At 39.2% G+C, this 9,872-nt stretch overlaps 1 protein-coding gene and 1 pseudogene across 2 annotated transcripts in view; both read right to left on the bottom strand.

The window, feature by feature from the left end:
• The window catches only part of Grm3 (glutamate metabotropic receptor 3), a 277,529-nt gene extending 270,686 nt beyond the window's left edge, over positions 1-6,843 (bottom strand). Inside the window, exon 1 of one of the 2 annotated variants that reach the window (XM_017795451.1) lies at positions 6,301-6,843. The gene's annotated coding sequence lies outside the window, so the exon portion shown is untranslated. The remainder of the gene's footprint in view (positions 1-6,300) is intronic. The other variant, XM_008822473.2, reaches the window with a different exon arrangement.
• A 70-nt stretch (positions 6,844-6,913) lies between these two features.
• LOC103725236 overlaps positions 6,914-9,872 on the bottom strand; it is a 46,632-nt pseudogene continuing 43,673 nt past the window's right edge.

The raw sequence follows: 9,872 nt of genomic DNA, 5'->3' as shown, positions 1-9,872 counted from the left end.
AATGTAAAATGAGAAAAAGAAAAAAAAAAAAAAAAAAAAAAAAAAAAAAAAAAAAAAAAAAAAAAAAAAAAAAAAAAAAAAAAAAATCTTTGTTGAATGAAAGGAAACTTGGCAAGGAAACATAAACAGATGGGGGTCAATATAGCTTATAATATATTTGACAGAATTTACTTTAGAGGTAAAAATTATTTTTTAAAATTTTATTTGTTTTTATTTTATGTGTGTGCATGTATTGCCTGCATGTAGGTAAGTGCACCCGTGTTGTGCAATGCCTGCGGGGGTCAGAAGAGGCTGTCGGATCCCCTAGGAGTGGAGTTATGGACAGTTGTTAGCTGCCATGTGGGTGCTGGTATTTGAAGCCGGGTCTTCTGTGAGAACAACCAGTGTTCTTAACCACTGAGTCATCTCTCCAGCCCCAGAAATTATTTTTAAAATTTAAGATTTTAATTTTTTTGGCAAGGGTCTCACCATGTAGCCTTGGCTGGCCTGGAACTCACTATGTAGACCAGGCTGGTCTCAAACTCACAGAGATCCACCTTCCTGTGCTTCCCAAAGGCTAAGATTAAAGGTGTATGCTACCATGCCCATCTTAGAAATATATTTTGATTCTTGTTAAATACCTGCGTTGGAGCAAGTGTCTGTATCTTGCTGGGTCTCATTTCTTCTATAAAATGAGACCCACAACACCTGTCTCATTGACCTCTTACAGCATTAACCCAGATGATCATTGTAATGTTATACCAGAGCTCTTACCACAGGACAACTGGTCAACAACTGCCTATTATTATGACATATCATTAGTTTATCTCCTTACAGAATCTAGCACAGTATCTCTACAGAGAATCAGAATTTATGTGTGTGTGTGTGTGTGTGTGTGTGCACGTGTGAATTAGATCCACATTAACTTGTTAATAAAGGATTACACTTTTTCATTTGGTTGATAATTTTGATAACCCTTTGTGCATGTATGTGTTTGTGAGTATATGTAAACATATATGTTGAATGTGCATGTGTATGTGTGCATGTGTGTGCGTGCATGTGTGTGTGTGTGTGTGTATGTAGGCTACAAGTCTATTAGGTATCTTTCTCAGTTGTTCTCCATTTCATTTTTTGAAACAGGGTCTCTCACAGCATCTGGAGCTCACTGATTTGACTAGACTAGCTGGCCAGCACGCTCCAGGGAGCCTCCTATTCCTACCTTCTCAGCTCTGGGATTACAGGTGCATGCTGTCATGCTCAGCTTATTTATGGATGTTGGAGTAGCAAGCACTTATGGACCCACTTCTCCAGCCCCTTATCCTTTTCTAATCTTGAATTCCAAGTTTAATTTTCAAGCACTTTCTTCTGTACATATATTTGTAATGTTTTGTGCATATTTTTAGCATTTTTGTGTCCTCACTGCATGCTCTAATCTTAACAGTTGTTTTCCTAGTAGCTAACTTTTCTTTCTGGCTGTAGTTTTTTCCATCAGAGTGTCTCCTCAAAATCCTACATATACTTCAAAATTGATCACTGTTCTGGAAATTCTTATTATTCTCTTAATATTCTTTTCTGCATGCTTTGGTTTTAAGTTTTTGAAAACTACGTATCTAGTATCTAGGTTTTGAAACTTACTGTATGCTTGGTGAATATCTACACTTTTTCAACTGAGTTCTCTCTCTGTGTCTCTCTGTCTCTATCTCTGTGTAAGAAATGATACTGAAAGTAAAATCTGACAAAGAATTAAAGTCAAAGACTGCCTGTGTTTCTGAGGGAACTATCTTCTATTTATAGGACTTTATATTTTGAAACATGATGCTTTGGTGTATACTTTATATAGATTATATGTGAATAGTTTCTAAGTGCATTTTTATCTCTTTAAAGTACACTGTGCATTTTTCCAGTTCTACAAGATTGCTGATTTGATGATAAAATATGCTCTCTGTAGACATTGACTTCTTAGAATGCCCTTCTGGTTCCAGGGTGAAATCACAAATATATTAATGGCCTACTTTTCCTATACCAAGAAAATTGATTTTCCCTTTGTTTCTAAGGAAAACCATTTTGAGGGTACTCACCACTGTGTGATGAATGGCACCATAAAATCACTTTAGGACATCAGGAGAGAGAATACTGCCTTAAAAATTGTTTACTCTGTGCAGCCCAACTCTATTCCCTTAGAAACTCAGTTAGTTTTGAATGGCATTTCTCCTTACTGCTTCCTTAATCTGCATGACTGTTTCTGTGTACCATCTAATGCTTAACAAAGTGCAAAGAAGGCAGCAGCACTTCGTAGTAGTTTTGGCTGCTGATTCACCTCACTCAGAGTCTTGTACTCTGGCTTTGCCAAGTATACCTAGGAACTTCCTGATTTGAATCATTTGCTCTTCTACTGTCTAGCAGGACTTGCATTTCAATGTCTGGACTTGGAGAAACAATTGAGTGGGAGGGTGAGTCTACCAAGATATTTGCTGAAGAATCTTAAGGAAGCCTACAAATGGATGTCTCAGAACCAGATTTTAAGTGAACAAACTGAAAACCTGTTTTTCTCTTATGGTTATTTCAGGCTTTCTTATTTTTAAAGTAGCCTTCACATATGGTATCTCCATATAAATCTAAATATATTCTGTATTGATATAAGCTTGATGTGAACTTACTTTTTATGATACAGCGTATTGAATAATGTGGTCTTCATTCTGGTTTTTCCAGCCTGTGTCAGTACAAGGGGGGGGGTCACTAAAAATTCTATCATAATTACTACGCTGTGTTCACATACACAGTTAAACTATGTACACTATTGCATTCCTTGCACATTTTGTTAATTATGGAAATCACTTTAATTTCAAAAGTGGAATTTACATGACAACAGCTTCTGGGGCTCAGTGGAGCATCAGATCAGCATGTCACAGAATTCCCTTGTAGTGTGGGTGGTGACAGGGCTCTGTTGACAGCAAATTTGCAAGGAGAATGTCTCATAAATGTGCAGCCACATAGACCATTACTTAGAAGAGAGCATCTCACATTCACATAGGTTACTAATGTCAGGGAAGACAATTTCTTCTCTCTTAGATTAATAAAATAAATTATTAGGATTCTATAACCATATATATACACATAAAAGACCTAAAAGACATATCTTATTGAGCAAAGATGTGGACATAGAATACTGTGCTCTCTTCTGTAACCATGTAGAACTTTTGTATTTTAAAATTCTTGTATAAATGTAGATGAAGACTGTAACTCATACAAGAAGATGGAGTAATCCAGAGGGGTGAATGATGAGGAACTAGTAATAAGATAAATCAGAATCACAGAAAATTAGGCTGAATAGCATAACAAAGTTCTTAATAGGAAGAGTCATTAGACTGTGAAATAGTGTTTCAGAAACTCTGGAAGAAACCATCACATGAACTGTTTGAAACTGCACTGGACTAAAATACAGTAATGTTATAGGGACCAAGCCTACATTAGAGGTAGAAGAAGGAGGATGACCTCCTTCAGTGATTATTATGATTGTACTCATCTTGTTTGTTTGGTCTTCATAGGTAATCTTCTATCATTTTATGCTGCTTCTTAAAGCAATTTCAACAAATTCATCTAATGCAGAATTGGGTGCATTTAGCAGAGTCTCAGAGTGAGAATGGACAATGAGCTCAGTATAAAATAGCAAAGTTAGGCAACCATGAGTAAACACCTGCTCCATTTTTTAAAATTGGCCCAGGAAAAGGCAAGGTTTATACTACAACTCTGGTCAAATTACACTGTGCAGAAATGTAAGCTGCCTTTTTCTTTTTTTCAATGAAAACTAGATATCACATTTCATTTCTTTTGTTAATGGGTTCTTGGGATGATGTTGCATACAGAAAACAAATGGAAACATCTAATCCCCAAGCCAACAGGATGTATTTTGGTAGACACCAGCAAGAACCCTAGAAAAAAGATCATGATTCATTTTGGAACTTACTATTAGAGGAATGGACAAAAAGAGGAGACAATATAATTTGAAAAAAAAAAAAGTTAAACCTGAAAAAAGAAGAGGAAATAGTCCCATGAATGTTGAAAGATATTGTTGCTGTGAATTTTACAAAACAAGATAATCCTAGATTTTGTGTGGTTTACTTGCTCATCTGTCATGAAGTAAAAAAGAACAGATGACCTTTTGATAGCCAGAATCTTTACTCAACATGAGTATCAATCATAAGTCAAAAATAATTTATGCTATCTTTACATTTGTTCAGCTTGCTATTTTTAATTACAATAACAAAATCAGAGAAGTGCTCATCATTTTGATATTAGGCAATCATGGCACAATAAAATCTAGTTTATACTTATATTTTCATATTATAACACAATTTAAAAAAGATATCCATCATACAGTCATAAGTGAGTCACATAGTATATAATTTCATTACTTAATAATATCTCTTCATGTAGACTTTCTCACATTTTCTTGATGATGACATATAACGGGGGTGTGGAAAATACCATTGGCTTTAAACAGAGAAGTATATCTTTTATTTTGTGTGCTAACAAAGTTTTTAAAAAAATGATTTAAGGTTCACATTTCATTGGTAAATATCTGGCTCATAGAAATAGATGTTTCATACCATTTTGGGGATGGGGTGGGACTTACAGATTGTTTTAGATCCCATGAATGTACATATAATTTTCATTGTTTCACTTGTACAAGTACACATTTCAAAACTTCATTTCCTCATTTTGCCTCATAACATTCCAAACATCACTCAGAGTTCAAACCAAGATACTTCAGGATATGTACTCCCGCTGGGCAATCAGAACTCAGAAGTGTAGACAGCTCAAACCTACAGGAGTGGGAAACCTTTGTAGATGTAAGATATTGCCATTGCAAAATGAAAAGTACCACTATGAAGATATGGTGCACATTAGCTTTTAAACCTCCAAACTCTATCAGGCTGTTTTTAGAAAAAAGACAGATAGCAATACAAAAACCTTAGCTGATAATCACTATCCTAAATATCTTTGGTAGGAATTACTATCCACACGCATTTAGCTTAATGGGAATCTGGATGATTTTCACAATGCCTGCATCAAATATGTTTATGCACATAATAGAGTTCAGATAACAACCCTAAAATGCGATCAGATAAACCAAAACAAACTTAGATACGGAGACAGGTATATTAATGTTTCCAAATGGATGCCATCACCCTCCTCCCTCCCCAGAAACAATGTACCTCTGAGGAACAATTCTTGGGGCCAGGAGTACAAAGATATTCATGCAAAAGGGCTCTCAGTAATGAACTGGCTGAGGTCCTGAACTCACCCTAACCCCAACTCACAAAAATCTCAACTTACAATGTACCAATATGTATTTATACGGGCTGTGGAGAGTCCAAATATATCTACAAACATATTCATTACTGTTCCAACTAATTTGTATGCAAATTAGTTGCGTCTTTGACCACAGATCTTTCAAAAGGTAGTTTTGTCTTCAAAATTTGAAGTGCTCTAAGATATTTAGAAAGCAGGTTCTCACCTCCTTAAAACATGCACCTAGAGGGATTACACCTTTAGAGACTCATATGTTTGTTACCTCAAGGAAAAACTAGAAGGAAATCTAAGAGAAATCCTCAAGAAACGAGCTTATTGGATATATTACCTAGTCTATTTTTGGACCGCACATCTCCCGCCCTCTCTGAGTTATCTCACTGTCAGATAAGAAAATGGAACAGGATCGATGGGGAGATAGGCTCTCAGGCTGGCTCTTTGATTTTTGGCTCAAGCCAAAAGGAGCAAGGGACATGGAGTTAGGAATGATTTTCAAGCATGCTTGCGGGAGGGCGAACCTCTGTCTGCCCCTGGCTTCAGAGCTTAATCTGGCAGCACCAGGTCCTGCTGACCGCTACCCACCTCGCCTGGCAACCTCCACACCCACACGAAACTGCCAGGGTGTCAGCCACTCATTGCATGGTGCCTGTGCACAATGCCTTGTAACCTCCATACAAACGACTCCTGAGCCCAGCACAGAGCTGGCGGTGGTTGGCAGATGAGACTGGTCTCTGGTTATTCCCTTTACCTCTTACTCTCTGGCCGCAGACTCTGCCCTGAAATCTGCTTCTCTTCCTGGAGGGACAGAGCGCGCGCATACACACAAACTCTCTCTCAAGCACACCCACATTGCTCCTGTGACCCACGTTTCCCACCCCCCAGCAGATACGTAAGGACTGGTCCATGCTGTGCCTTAACTTTCCCCGCTTCGCCTGCCCCACGCGGCAACCGAGCTCCTGCGCCCTGGCTGGGCGCCCTCCAGAGGGACACGTCCTCCTCTGGGCTCCTTACCTCGCACAGACAACTCCTGGCAGGAACTGGAGCTGACCGATGTGGCAGCGGCAGCGATGAGCCTGCACCCGGGTTCTGGCTCATGGTTGGTCCTCTTCATCCGACACAAAAGAGGGAGCTTTCTGCCTTTGTCCTTTCCAAATCCAAGGGAGAACTTATTTTGCCCCTGAAACGGCCAACTTGTGCGCGAAGCTTCCTGTCACAGTGCCCCCTGCCCCCGCCCCCGCCCGGCTGCGTGCTGGACCACTGCCTGGTGGCCCAGCATCCAGGCCTCCAAGTCAAGGGGGAGTGGGGAAAGGGAGGGCTGGAGGAGAAGAGTGGGAGGAGGTTGGGGAGAAGGGGACCCAGTGGTCTTCAGTAGAGGGGAGGGGAGCTTCAGACCCAGTCTCCCTCCTCCTCTTTGCAGGCGAACCACTTCCTAGGCGCGGAAGCAACTTTCCTTCACCTTGGCTAGGCTGAAACAGTCGCATCTAATTGGGACTCCCAGCAGAGGCACGGACCTTCTGGCATCCTTTCCTTCTCATTCTTTCTCCTTCCCCTCCCCCTTCTTCCCTCCGTATATAGGGGTGTATCTGCAGAGTCTTCAGTGAGTCAGGGTACCTAGATCAGAGGGTTAGGATACAGAAAGCCACGCGGGGTTGCTGGCTGCTTTGCCCCAGGGTTTGCAACCCTTAGGCAGTGCAGGCAAAGGTCGGTGAATTTCGGAGGAGTGGAGTGAAGGGGCGTGGGGAGGTGGAGAGGGCGGTGGCTCCAACTTTGAAGCTCTGCTAGGGCTCTTGGCACGCGCAGGTGAGCAGGGACCAACAATCATTCCTAGGAAGAACTCTCCTTTGGTCCCTGTGTAAGGGGCTGACCTCACTACCGAGGAGGCTGCGAAAGCGCTAGCAGTGTGAGTGAACCAGCGAGGCCGGTGCGCAGCTCTGCCCCACACGCGGTTCAACTGCACACTGCGAGCCCCTGGAGAAGCTTGTGCAGAACAATCTCTGGGTCAGCGGGGAGGGAGACGCTCCTGTTTCCTAGCAACACTCATCAATCTTCTCGGGATCGCTTCCCCTGAAGGAATTCGATTGGACAGCCCCTTGAGAGAAGCCACGCCCCTTGAAGAATGCTGGGCTGCTGCTTTTCCACATTCTCCCAAATTTCTTGGGCGGAATGAGATTCTAGGGAGTGCTGAGATAATCTCTTCTTTCTTGTCCCTCTATGCAACAACACTGCCACCCAACCCCCCGTTAATCTTTCTCTAGACCTACTTCTGGTTAGAATCTCTACTAAACCTCTTCTTTTCTTCTAAAATTAAATAAATAAATACCTTACATTGGTGACGTAGGCACAAAGGAGAAAAAAGCACACGGAAGTAGCTTTAATAGGCTGCAAGCTACAGATAACATCCTAAAGGTAAAATTCCAGGTTTCCATTCTATGCTTAGAAATGCACTGTTTAATTTCAAAACTGAAACTTCATTAATTTTCCACACTGATGTATCAACTTTATATTAACTAAAAGCTGAGTAATATGAATCCAGACACAATTAAACAGTATATTTTTAAATGCTACATACCTTTAATATTTAATGTTAAATTGTTTAAAGACTATTTTCTTCTGTAACCTAGCCAGAACATTTAAACTATAGAAATAATTTACTACTGATTCTTTTAGAGGGTTACTGATATTTAAAAGACACACGTGCTTACATATTTCATTGTGTACTCCACTAAATCTAAAATTTTGGATGTATTAAAAATTAAAGTGTTATTACGTATTGAAATGTTTGAAGTGTTCATTTCAATACCCTTTATTTCTGGAATGCAATAACATTGCCAGAAAGGAAAGCGAAGTGAAGTGGCTTTTGCTTTTTATTCCATTACAGTTAGCTAGCATGTACCACAAACCTATTAGACCTTTATGAGACAATTTTCAATCATGTCTGCTCAGTAGACACATGCACATCAAGGAACAATGGCACAAACAATGGAGACAATAATGATTTGCATACCATAAGGGCTTAGAATACTCAGGAAGCCATACTGGCAGATTTTGGTTCCTTCAGAATGTTCTAGAAAATATTAGCATGCATTTCTGAAACCTTATCATAATCAGTTGAGATTAGGAGTAGAAGAGATCTGATGCTTTCATCTCATTAAAAAAGAAAGTAGCTGTGCTTGCATAAAGAAAGTGCTGATGTCTGGGCTGACTTGCATCTCTGTAAGCCTGTTTGTAGACTGCAAACCACACTGGTGCTTCTGTGAGTGGAGGTTGACACAGTGACACAATTTATCAATCTGATACCAAATAGGTCTTCCAGAACATGTCTTTCCCTCTCTAGTCTGCAACACACACACAAAAAGAAATGAATGAAGATGCTGATGAGTTGAGTGGAAGCAGATTATTTGAATTTGTATCTTGAATTGTCCATCCTTCCTTCCTGAGATCCTATTTGAACCCTGGACCATTTTTAAAACTCTCTCTATTTCAGTTTCATCATCCATAAACTAAGAATAATTGCTCATACTTGAGAGTCATTTCAAAACTTTGTAAGTCCATATATGTAGTCTATAAATATTAATTACTAGTATTTACCTTTGGTTTATAGTTAACTGATGACATTTTAGTTTTTGAGTATATAGAATATTTAATTGAAAACAAATTAGTCTTGAATGCCAATTCTTCCTTCATGATTTAAATTAATCATTGACTGGAATATAGCTTAGCTTTTAATGTTTACTTGTTGGTGTGTGTGTTTTAAGAGTTAAAATCCTCAAGGGATGGAGCTGAATAATAACTGCTGACTGAGACATGGTGATTCAGAAATTACATTCCCTGTTCTTCCCCCTCCTCTTCAAACATTCTGCTGGATTCCATGTTTAAATAATTCTCATTCCTCCTTTAACATCTCTGGCATCTTTAGATTGATCAGATATTTTTCAAGTTAAATGCTTTTGTTTAGCATTTACGCCATTATTTTTTAGTTTGTGTTTTTACTACTTTGTTTAAACTTTACTAATCTATGTACATTTGTTTGAATGATTAATCATGATTAATCATGATATTTCTTCCTAGAACTCTTTACAGTTAACAGCTTGCCATCTAATGGTGCATAAAATATACCATCTTTACAAATAACTCTCGAAGTGAATGTACTACCATTATTAGTTTCAAACTTTCCTATCCCCTACTGGTCATAGTTCACTGTTAAAATCTCCACTGATTCAATTCCAGCATCATTTCATTGTGATTTATGCTGCCAGTCAGGGATGTGTAGTTATTTCGATCATGCATGATGATGAGGCATCCATTTTGTGCAGAACTATTCCACTTTATGGCTATTATATGGTTATACCCCTCATTCTCACATTATTTCTCAAACATGTCGAATTTGGGTTTGTCAAATGGTTACCTGAACCTCCTAACCACCTGGCATATCACCTGCCTGAGCCTTCCTTCACTTGTTTCATCTGTTTAGTGACTATTACATGTCTTTGTAGAACTCTTCTTATCTCCAGATAGGACTGGATGATCAATTCTGGAGGATTTAAATATATCTATATATGCAAATTGATATATTTGTAGACACA

The sequence above is a fragment of the Nannospalax galili genome, unplaced genomic scaffold, assembly GCF_000622305.1.
Source record: "Nannospalax galili isolate Female #2095 unplaced genomic scaffold, S.galili_v1.0 scaffold85, whole genome shotgun sequence".
Classification (NCBI taxonomy): Eukaryota; Metazoa; Chordata; class Mammalia; order Rodentia; family Spalacidae; genus Nannospalax; species Nannospalax galili.
This window is presented reverse-complemented; position numbering and strand designations above follow the sequence as displayed.